Source organism: Heterodontus francisci, chromosome 10 (genome assembly GCF_036365525.1).
Source record: "Heterodontus francisci isolate sHetFra1 chromosome 10, sHetFra1.hap1, whole genome shotgun sequence".
In the NCBI taxonomy this organism is placed as follows: domain Eukaryota; kingdom Metazoa; phylum Chordata; class Chondrichthyes; order Heterodontiformes; family Heterodontidae; genus Heterodontus; species Heterodontus francisci.
In genome coordinates this window covers 98,041,620-98,052,142 of record NC_090380.1, presented here as the reverse complement: position 1 = coordinate 98,052,142, position 10,523 = coordinate 98,041,620, and the positions used below count along the sequence as shown (strand labels likewise).

General features: G+C 46.0%; 1 long non-coding RNA gene across 1 annotated transcript; it reads left to right on the top strand.

The window, feature by feature from the left end:
* Window positions 1–1,324: 1,324 nt before the first annotated feature.
* Window positions 1,325–10,347, top strand: LOC137374659 (uncharacterized). Its single transcript, XR_010975866.1, has 2 exons — window positions 1,325–1,501; window positions 9,777–10,347. It is a non-coding gene; the product is annotated as an uncharacterized lncRNA (long non-coding RNA).
* The last annotated feature ends 176 nt before the right edge of the window (window positions 10,348–10,523 follow it).

Here is a 10,523-nt window from a genome sequence, read left to right as displayed (position 1 = left end):
CTGTACTCAATATTAAGACTTGCATTTATATTGTGCCTTTCGCAACCTCAGGACATCCCAAAACACTTCACAGCCATTGCAGCACTTTTGAAGTGTAGTCACAGTTGTAGTGTAGAGAAACGCAGCAGCCAATTTGTGCATAGCAAGGGCCCTTAAAATGCAACGAGATAATGACCGGATAATTTTTTTTGGTGATAATGGTTGAGGGATAAATATTGGCCAGCATACCAGAGAGGATTCCTCTGCTGTTCTTCGAAATAGTGTCATGGGATCTTTTACATCCACATGAGAGGGCAGACGGAACCACATGTAATGTCTTAGCTGAATGCCGATGCAGCACTCCCTTAGTGAGGTGGCAACATAGCTTTCTAAATTTGTGCTCAAGACTCTGGAGTGTAGGGTGAACCCACAACCTTCTGACTCAGAGGCAAGATTACTACCAACTGAGCCTGGTAGCATCTGTGACATGGTCGGGGATGAGAAATTTCCCATTGGTGTCTTTAGACCAGCTTTTAAAAAATCGTAAGTGTGAGTTTCACAGCTGACAGGTGCTGAAGCAGAACAGCGCTTCCAAACTACAGACAGATTCGTGGTTTTCCGGCAGGTTCCAATTTTTATTTTCAAAGTTTGTTGGAGAACTACAAATCTGTCCGAAGTTCAAAAGCGCTGTTCCAACTCTCAGCAACGTTCAGAGAGAAAGCAATAAAGGTATGGGGGTATAGGGAGAGAGTGTGGGTCGGAGGTACAGAGAGAGTGTGAGTGGGGATACGGAGAGGGAGAGGGAGAGGGAGAGGGGGAGGGAGAGGGGGAGGGAGAGGGAGAGGGAGAGGGAGAGGGGGAGGGAGAGGGAGAGGGAGAGGGGGAGGGGGAGGGGGAGGGAGAGAGTGCGGGTGGGGGGTACAGAGAGGGGGAGGGAGAGAGTGCGGGTGAGGGGTACAGAGGGGGAGGGAGAGAGTGCGGGTGGGGGGTACAGAGGGGGAGGGAGAGAGTGTGGGTGGGGGGTACAGAGAGTGAGTGTGGGTGGGGGGTACAGGGTGGTGAGAGGGAGAGAGTGTGGGTGGGGGGTACAGAGAGAGTGAGTGTGGGTGGGGGGTACAGGGAGGAGAAAGGGAGAGAGTGTGGGTGGGGAGAGAGTGTGAGTGGGGGGTACAGGGAGAGAGAGAGAGTGGGGGAGTGTGGATGACGAGAGAATGGGTGGGGGGGGGGACAGAGAGAGTGGTGGCGGGACAGAGAGAGGGGGGGGTCAGAGCGCGGGGATGGCAGAGGTGGGAAAACACAGTGGGTAAGAAACACAGAGGGGGGAGCAACATAGAGGGGGACAACACAGACGGAGGGAATACAGAGAGGGGGGGGCACAGAGAGAGAGAGAGATAGAGAGAGAGGAGGAAGAGAAAGCAATCAAGATCACTGCTGACAGATGAACATCTATCCGGAATATTCGGCATCACGACACAAGTGTGTGGCCAGACGTTGACTCCATGTCCAAGCAAATAAATTGCAGGTACCTCACAAAATCAATGTCCTACATAGTGATGAGTAAGTTAGTCAATAAATTAGTTTTCTCATTTAAAGCTTCTTGACAAAAATGCACATTTGTTGTTTTGATTAATAGTATGATAAATTTTTAATGCCTTTTTCTTTCCGAAATTGCCTCACCGCCACCCTTCCCTCCCCCCTCCCCCCCGCCCCCAGCAGCTAGGTTATTTTAAAACGCAAGTTTAAAGACTTGTGTTGTGTAAACTCATTTTAAAATGGGAAAAGTCACTTAGGGAATATCTCGATTTCTATGCTCTGACACACGTTACTTTCACTTGGAACACAAGCTCAATGATATGTTGAAGGTTACAGGACTATTATTTCGATATAAATGTTACAATTCCGCTGCTATCCATTTGGAATCACATTGTTCCAGAACTTGTATTAAGGGGAAAACAGGCAAGAAAATCCAAGGAATCTCCAGACATCAGCACTGTATGTTCCTCACGAGTACAAGAGTAAGGTGTATCGGGACTGAGTGATATCGGTGAAAACAGGATGCTGCTGACCCATATACAATAGTTAGTAAATACAATGTAATGGATAGCTTTAATAAACCTTAATTTATAATGAACTGTCTGCGATTCCTTAACAAAATTCATGCTGCATTTGCAGTTTTAAAATCTGGTAGGGAAGACATATTAAAAATTTATTATGTTTCAATGACCATGCTAGAAACAATCATTCACTGAATATTTTTGCTGCAAAGTTTTATAAGTATGTCAAAGATCAGTAACTGCAATGTGCATCATTTACTATCCAGTTTGAGGGCAGATAGCCTGAGGTCCAATGTCATTTGAAAGTTGTCTGTATCATATAATTACATGACGTTATAAGTGCCAACAAGTAAGAGATTTGGCTTGGACAAAAAATTGGTTAGTCTGGCATACAATCTTACAGATAGTGACTAAACATTTTGTAATTGAATAATACATGACAATAACAATCACTCAATGTTTTGCAGAAAAGATTTTGTTAATTATCTTGTCAGATCTAACTTCAAATTGACAATGATTGAGATAAAGACATAAGTGAATTTAAAAGCATATGGGAATTAAAGCTAGTCTAATGATGGCCATGAAACCATTGTCGATTGTTGTAAAAACCCATCTGGTTCACTAATGTCGTTTAGGGAAGGAAATGTGCTGTCCTTACCTGGTCTGGCCTACATGTGACTCCAGACCCACAGCAATGTGGTTAACTCTGAAATGGCCTAGCAAGCCACTCAGTTGTACCTAACCGCTACAAAGTCAATAAAAAGGAATGAAACCAGACGGACCACCCTGCATTGATTTAGGTACCGGAAACGACAACGGCAAACCCAGCCCTGTCGACCCTACAAAGTCCTACTTACTAACATCTGGGGGCTTGTGCCAAAGTTGGGAGAGCTGTCCCACAGACTAGTCAAGTAACAGTCTGACATAGTCATACTCACGGAATCATACCTATCGACAATGTCCCAGACACTGCCATCACCATCCCCGGGTACGTTCTGTCCCACTGGCAGGACAGACCCAGCAGAGGTGGTGGCACAGTGGTATACAGTAGGGAGGGAGTTGCCCTGGGAGTCCTCAACATCGGCTCCGGACCCCATGATGTCTCATGGCATCAGGTCAAACATGGGCCAGGTAACCTCCTACTGATTACCACCTACTGCCCTCCCTCAGCTGATGACTCCGTTCTCCTCCATGTTGAACACTACTTGGAGGAAGCACTGAGGGTGGCAAGGGCACAAAATGTACTCTGGGTGGGGGACTTCAATGTCCATCACCAAGAGTGGCTCGGTAGCACCACTACTGACCGAGCTGGCCAAGTTCTAAAGGACATAGCTGCTAGACTGGGTCTACGGCAGGTGGTGGGGGAACCAACACGAGGGAAAAAGATACTTGACCTCATCCTCACCAATCTGCCTGCTGCAGATGCTTCTGTCCATGACAGTATTGGTAGGAGTGACCACCGCACAGTCCTTGTGGAGACGAAGTCCCACCTTCACATTGAGGATACCATCCATCGTGTTGTGTGGCACTATCACCATGCTAAATGGGATAGATTTCGAACAGATCTAGCAATGCAAAACTGGGCATCCATGAGGTGCGGTGGGCCATCAGCAGCAGCAGAATTGTACTCAACCACAATCTGTAACCTCATGGTCCGGCATCTCCCCCACCCTACCATTACCATCAAGCCAGGAGACCAACCCTAGTTCAATGAAGAGTGCAGGAGGGCTTGCCAGGAGCAGCACCAGGCACCTCAAAATGAGGTGTCAATCTGGTGAAGCTACAACCCAGGACTACTTGCTTGCCAAACTGCGTAAGCAGCATGCGATAGACAGAGCTAAGCGATCCCATAACCAACGGATCAGATCTAAGCTCTGCAGTCCTGCCACATCCAACCGTGAATGGTGGTGTACAATAAAAAAACTAACTGGAGGAGGTGGCTCCACAAATATTCCCATCCTCAATGATGGGGGAGCCCAGCACATCAGAGCGAAAGATAAGGCTGAAGCATTTGCAACAATCTTCAGCCAGAAGTGCCGAGTTGATGATCCATCTCGGCCTCCTCCTGAAGTCCCCAGCATCACAGATGCCAGACTTTAGCCAATTCGATTCACTCCGCGTGATATCAAGAAACAACTGAAGGCACTGGATACTGCAAAAGCTGTGGGCCCTGACAATATTCTGGCAATAGTACCAAAGGGCCTGTCACTCTAGAATTGGCCTTTATCGCCACTCCAGGCACTGCTCCACACACCACTGACCACCTCCAGGCGCTTACCCATTGTCTCTCGAGATAAGGAGGCCAAAGAAGAAGAAGTACTGAAGACCGGTGCTCCAGAACTTGCCGCGCCCTAGCCAAGCTGTTCCAGTACAGCTACAACACTGGTATCTACCCTGCAATGTGGAAAATTGCCCACGTGTGTCCTGTACACAAAAAGCAGGACAAGTCCGATCCGGCCAGTTACCGCCCCATCAGCCTACTCAATCATCAGTAAAGTGATGGAAGGTGTCATCAACAGTGCCATCAATCGGCACTTGCTTAGCAATAACCTGCTCAGTGATGCTCAGTTTGGGTTCCACCAGGGCCACTCAGTTCCTGACCTCAGTACAGCCTTGGTTCAAACATGGACAAAAGAGCTGAGCTCCAGAGGTGAGATGAGAGTGACTGCCCTTGACATCAAGGCAGCATTTGACCGAGTATGGTATCAAGGAGCCCTAGCAAAACTGAGGTCAATGGGAATCAGGGGGAAAACCCTCTGCTGGCTGGAGTCATACCTAGCACAAAGGAAGATGGTTGTGGTTGTTGGAGGTCAAGCATTTATTTTATTTTTTTTATTTAGAGATACAGCACTGAAACAGGCCCTTCGGCCCACCGAGTCTGTGCCGACCATCAACCTCATTTATACTAATCCTACACTAATCCCATATTCCTACCACATCCCCACCTGTCCCTATATTCTCCTACCATCTGCCTATACCAGGGGCAATTTCTAATGGCAAATATACCTATCAACCTGCAAGTCTTTTGGTGGTGGGAGGAAACCGGAGTACCCGGTGAAAACCCACGCAGACACAGGGAGAACTTGCAAACTCCACACAGGCAGTACCCAGAATTGAACCCAGGTCGCTGGAGCTGTGAGGCTGCGGTGCTGACCACTGCGCCACTGTGCCGCCCTTTTTTTCAAAATTCCCTAGATTCTAGAATGGCCCCAGCAAATTCGAAGTTATTGAATCTGAGCTCCAGGACATCACTGCAGGAGTTCCTCAGGGTAGTGTCCTAGGCCCAACCATCTTCAGCTGCTTCATCAATGACCTTCAATCATAAGGTCAGAAGTGGGGATGTTCGCTGATGATTGCACAATGTTCAGCACCATTCGTGACTCCTCAGATACTGAAGCAGTCCGTGTAGAAATGCAGCAAGACCTGGACAATATCCAGGCTTGGGCTGATAAGTGGCAAGTAACATTCGCGCCACAAGTGCCAGGCAATGACCATCTCGAACAAGAGAGAATCTAACCATCTCCCCTTGACATTCAATGGCATTACCATTGCTGAATACCCCACTATCAACATCCTTGGGGCTACCATCGACCAGAAACTGAACTGGAGTAGCCATATAAATACCGTGGCTAAGAGAGCAGGTCAGAGCCTAGGAATCCTGAGGCGAGTAACTCACCTCCTGACTCCCCAAAGCCTGTCCACCATCTACAAGGCACAAGTCAGGAGTGTGATGGAATACTCTCCACTTGTCTGGATGGGTGCAGCTCCAACAACACTCAAGAAGCTCGACACCAAGCAGGACAAAGCATCCCGCTTGATTGGCACCCCATCTACAAACATTCACTCCCTCCACCACCGACGCACAGTGGCAGCAGTGTGTACCACCTACAAGATGCACTGCAGCAATGCACCAAGGTTCCTTAGACAGCACCTTCCAAACCCGCGACCTCTACCAACTAGAAGGACAAGGACAGCAAATACATGGGAACACCACCACCTGCAAGTTCCGCTCCAAGTCACACACCATCCTGACTTGGAACTATACCGCCGTTCCTTCACTGTCGCTGGGTCAAAATCCTGGAACTCCCTTCCTAACAGCACTGTGGGTCTACCTACCCCAAATGGACTGCAGCGGTTCAAGAAGGCGACTCACCACCACCTTCTCAAGGGTAATTAGGGATGGGCAGTAAAATGCTGGCCTGGCCAGTGACGCCCACATCCCGTGAATGAATTTTAAAAAAAAGAATCGCTTTATTGGAGGATCTGAAGGGCACTCTTTATTTGTAATTGTGTTTATCTAATTTTGACACTAGCTTTGGTGAGAAAATGACATTGTGTCCATGAGAGATTCTGTTGTTCCTGTATTTTAGAATCCAGGACCTAGTTTAACAGCCTGTCAAGGTAAATAAACTCATTTTGGTTACCTACTGTTAATCTCTCTGTCTCCTCCTGTCCCACTCTGCTTTTCTGTTTCGCATGACGCTTCTGAAGTACTATCTGCTCCAACTCATAAAATTCTCCTGATTTGGAGATCAGTGCTCTTTTGTTGGCTGCCCCGTCTTCCGACGCATATTGCAAGCAGGTAGAGGAGTTGCACAAACATTGACCACGGGTTAAATTGTCTTGTGACAACAGTAGTGTGAGAAATGAGAAATTCCTGTTACTGAGTTTTCTACTGCCTCACCTCAATACCACAATAACAATCCTCTCCTTGAGAAAAGTAAAAGCCCATGGGATACAGGGGAATGTGATGAGTTGGATCGAGAATTGGTTCAGTGACAGGAAACAAAAGGTCGATGGATGTTTTTGCAAATTAAAGGGGGTTTTCAGTGGCGTTCCACAGGGCTCAGTGCTGGGTCCTTTGCTGTTTGTGGTATATATTAATGATTTGGTCTTAAATGTGGGAGGCATGATTGGGAAGTTTGCAGATGACACAAAAGTTGACAGTGTAGTTGATAGTGAAGGGGATAGCTGTCTACTCCAGAATTATGTCAATGGTTTGGTTGAATGGGCGGAAAAGTGGCAAATGGAATTCAATCCGGAGAAGTGTGAGGTAATGCATTTGGGGAGGCCAAATAAAGCAAGGGAATACATAATAAACGGAAGGATATTGAGAGGGGTAGAGGAAGTGAGAGACCTTGGAGTGCATGTCCACAGGTCCCTGAAGGTGGCAGGACAGGTAGATAGAGTGGTGAGGAAGGCATATGGAATAATTTCCTTTATTGGCCGATGTATAGAATACAAAAGCAGAAATGTAGTGCTGGGACTAAAGACCCAAGCCCGACAGAACCACATCTGACCTGAGCCTGGCTTGACCCGGCCCAAGTCCTTCCATTTTTTTCCAATGCCCGACCCGACCATCAGTTAACTTACCTTCTGTTTTTCACTTTGTTACTGATCTTCACAAGCTTAAAATAACTGTAACAAAACACCTTTCTAGTCCAAAAATTAAATTAACATTGGAGCTACTTATCTGTGATAGAGCGTGTCTGACCCGACCCGAGACCGAATGCCGGACCTGGAAGTACAACCCAACCCGACCCGCACCATGTCATTGGGTTCTGTCCGGTTTGGGTCGGGTAGCTGGCCTTTAGCTGGAACTGTATACAATGCTGGTTAGGCCACAGCTGGAGTACTGCATACAGTTCTGATCACCACATTAGAGGAAGGACATTATTGCAGAGAGTACAGAGGAGATTTACAAGAATGTTGCCAGGGCTTGACAATTGCAGCCAAGAGGAAAGATTGGATAGGCTAGGGTTGTTTTCCTTAGAACAGAGGAGACTGAGGGGTGACTTAATTGAAGTGTACAAAATTATGAGGGGCCTAGATAGAGTAGCTCGGGAGGACCCGTTTCCCCTAGCGGAGAGGTCAATTACCAGGGGGCACAGTTTGAAGGTTGAAGGATTAGAGGGGACATGAGGAAATACATTTTCACCCAGAGAGTGGTGGGTATGTGGAATTCACTGCCAGATGCAGAAACCCTCAACTCATTTAAAAGGTGCCTGGACCTGCACCTGAAGTGCTGTAACCCGCAAGGCTATGGACCAGGTGCTAAAAGGTGGGATTAGATTGGGCGGCTAGTTTTTTCGGCCGGCGCAGGCACGATGGGCTGAATGGCCTCTTTCTGTGCTGTAACTTCTATATGGTGCTATGGAGTTTCATGGTTTATTGGTTGAATTTGTACTCCTGACACAGTGACACAGTGTGAATCCACAGAGGTCATCTGATAAGGTTCATCTACCACCCCGTGACAAAAGTAATTCACATTGGCATTGCATACTATTTTGCTTGCTAGCTAGCTAATACAGTTGTGCAGCTCTCCAATGATCTTTGTATGCTTAGCTACTTTATTTATAGGGAGGAATGTGTTTTAAATAGGACTGTGTTTTGATGGCATTAGTTTTGCTATACCCTATATATACAGATTAATTGCCCCAATGTCTGTGGTTGAGTCAATAATTTTGTCAAATGTCTGTGGTGCAACATGTCAGTGCCTATCCTTGGATATGGTAGATTGTATAAATGCAGAGATTAGACAAGCACGTAGCAAAGGCAGATTGGTTTTCATGGGGGATTTTAACTTTCATATAGATTGAAATAAGCAGACTAGCAGATGACAGAAAGGTCGTGAATTTCGCGAGTGTGTTTGAGATAGTTTTCTGCAACAATATGTCCGCGATCCAACAAGGGGTCCTGCTTTATTAGATTTGGAGCCACATTTGGTGAACAGTCTAACAATGTGTGAACATCTATCTAATCGCGATCATAATATGATTGAGGTCAACTTAATGATGAAAGGGATCTGTATCTTTAAGTTGGAAAATTGCACACGTTATAGCGCTGTTAAGAAAGGTGACAGAGGAAAACCAGGGAGTTATAGACCAGTTAGCCTAACATCTGTTGCCGGGAAATTGCTGGAGTCTCTAATTAAGAATAGAGTGACTGAACACCTTGAAAATTTTCAGCTGATTGGAGACAGCCAGTGTGGATTTGTAAAGGGTAGATCATACCCGATGAAGCTGATTGAATTTTCTGAAGTGGTTACTAAAGTTGCAGGAATTATTGGGAGCATAGATTTAAGGTGATTGGTAGAAGGATTAGAGGGGACATAAGGAAAAACTTTTTCACCTAGAGGGTGGTGGGTGTCTGGAATTCACTGCCAGGAACGGTGGTGGAGGTAGAAACCCTCAACTCTTTTAAAAGGTACCTGGACATACACCTGAAGTACTGTAACCTGCAAGGTTATGGACCAGGTGCTGGAAGGTGGGATTAGATTGGGCAGCTAGTTTTTTCAGCTGGTTCAAACACCGATGGGCTGAATAGCCTCCTTCTGTGCTGTAATTTTTCTATGGTTCTTTGGTAATGTTATTTATATGGATTTCCAGAAGGCATTTGTTAAAGTTCCTCATAAGAGACTATTAGCTAAAGTTGAAGCCCATGGAATTGATGGCAAATTAGTGACCTGGTTAGGCAATTGGCTAAGCAGCAGGAGATAGGGAGTAGGGCAGGTACTCTAATTGGCAGGGCATTCTGCGAGAATCAGTGTTGGGGTCTCAACTATTCACTGTATTTATTAATGACTTAGAAGATGGGATAGAAAGTCACATATCCAAATTTGCCAATGAGACAAAGATACGCAGCATTGTAGACAATTAGATGGAAGTGTAGATTTACAAAGTATTATTTATATTTTGAAGTGTGATGGAATCCATGGTTGCAAAGCTTGATTTTTTTTTTTAGACCCTAACTGAAACAGGAACGAGAACAGAAACAGAAAGAAACTGGAAAAACAACTTCAGGTTTTCAGAGAACCTGACACTGGGCTAGAACCAGATAAAAGAAGACAGAGTCCTCCTCAGACGAGGCAGATCCGGCAGGAATGGAGCACTGGCAAGCAGAAGAAAGTAAAGACTGAATCCAGGAGCTGTGTCTGTTACTTAAATTAGCTGACTAACCAGACCTGGCCATATAATGCACAGGTTGTCACTGAAGGACTCAGTTAAAGGTAAGACTGGTAAATCCATGCCATCACGACTGTCGTGAACAGAGCTGAGGAGGTTCTGGAGAAATGTGCCTTGTGGTGAAGACCGCACCCGTGGAGTTCAGATTGAGAAGGAACTGCTGTCAGAAGAACAGCGGCTAAATCCTTGAAGACGAGCTGAAAATCTCCCTGAGGAACTTCAGAGTTGTGAAGACTGTGTAACTGTAATTGTTGCCATATATGCTGGGTGAACTGCCCAGTGAAACCGTGAGACCCATCTCTATTGTATCTGATAGTTAAGGTGCAATTTGTAATACATATTGACCATGATCTGTCTGTTGCTTCGTGTTTAATTTATATTAGTTTTGGTTTGAGTGTTAAAGTAAAATTTTTAAAAGTGAAATCTTGTCTATTTGGTTTGGTTTTCTAGATTGGGGTCAATCGATGAATCCGATTCTTTTCGTTTGTTGGTGGTCTCCACCAGGATCATGCCAAAATTGGGGGCT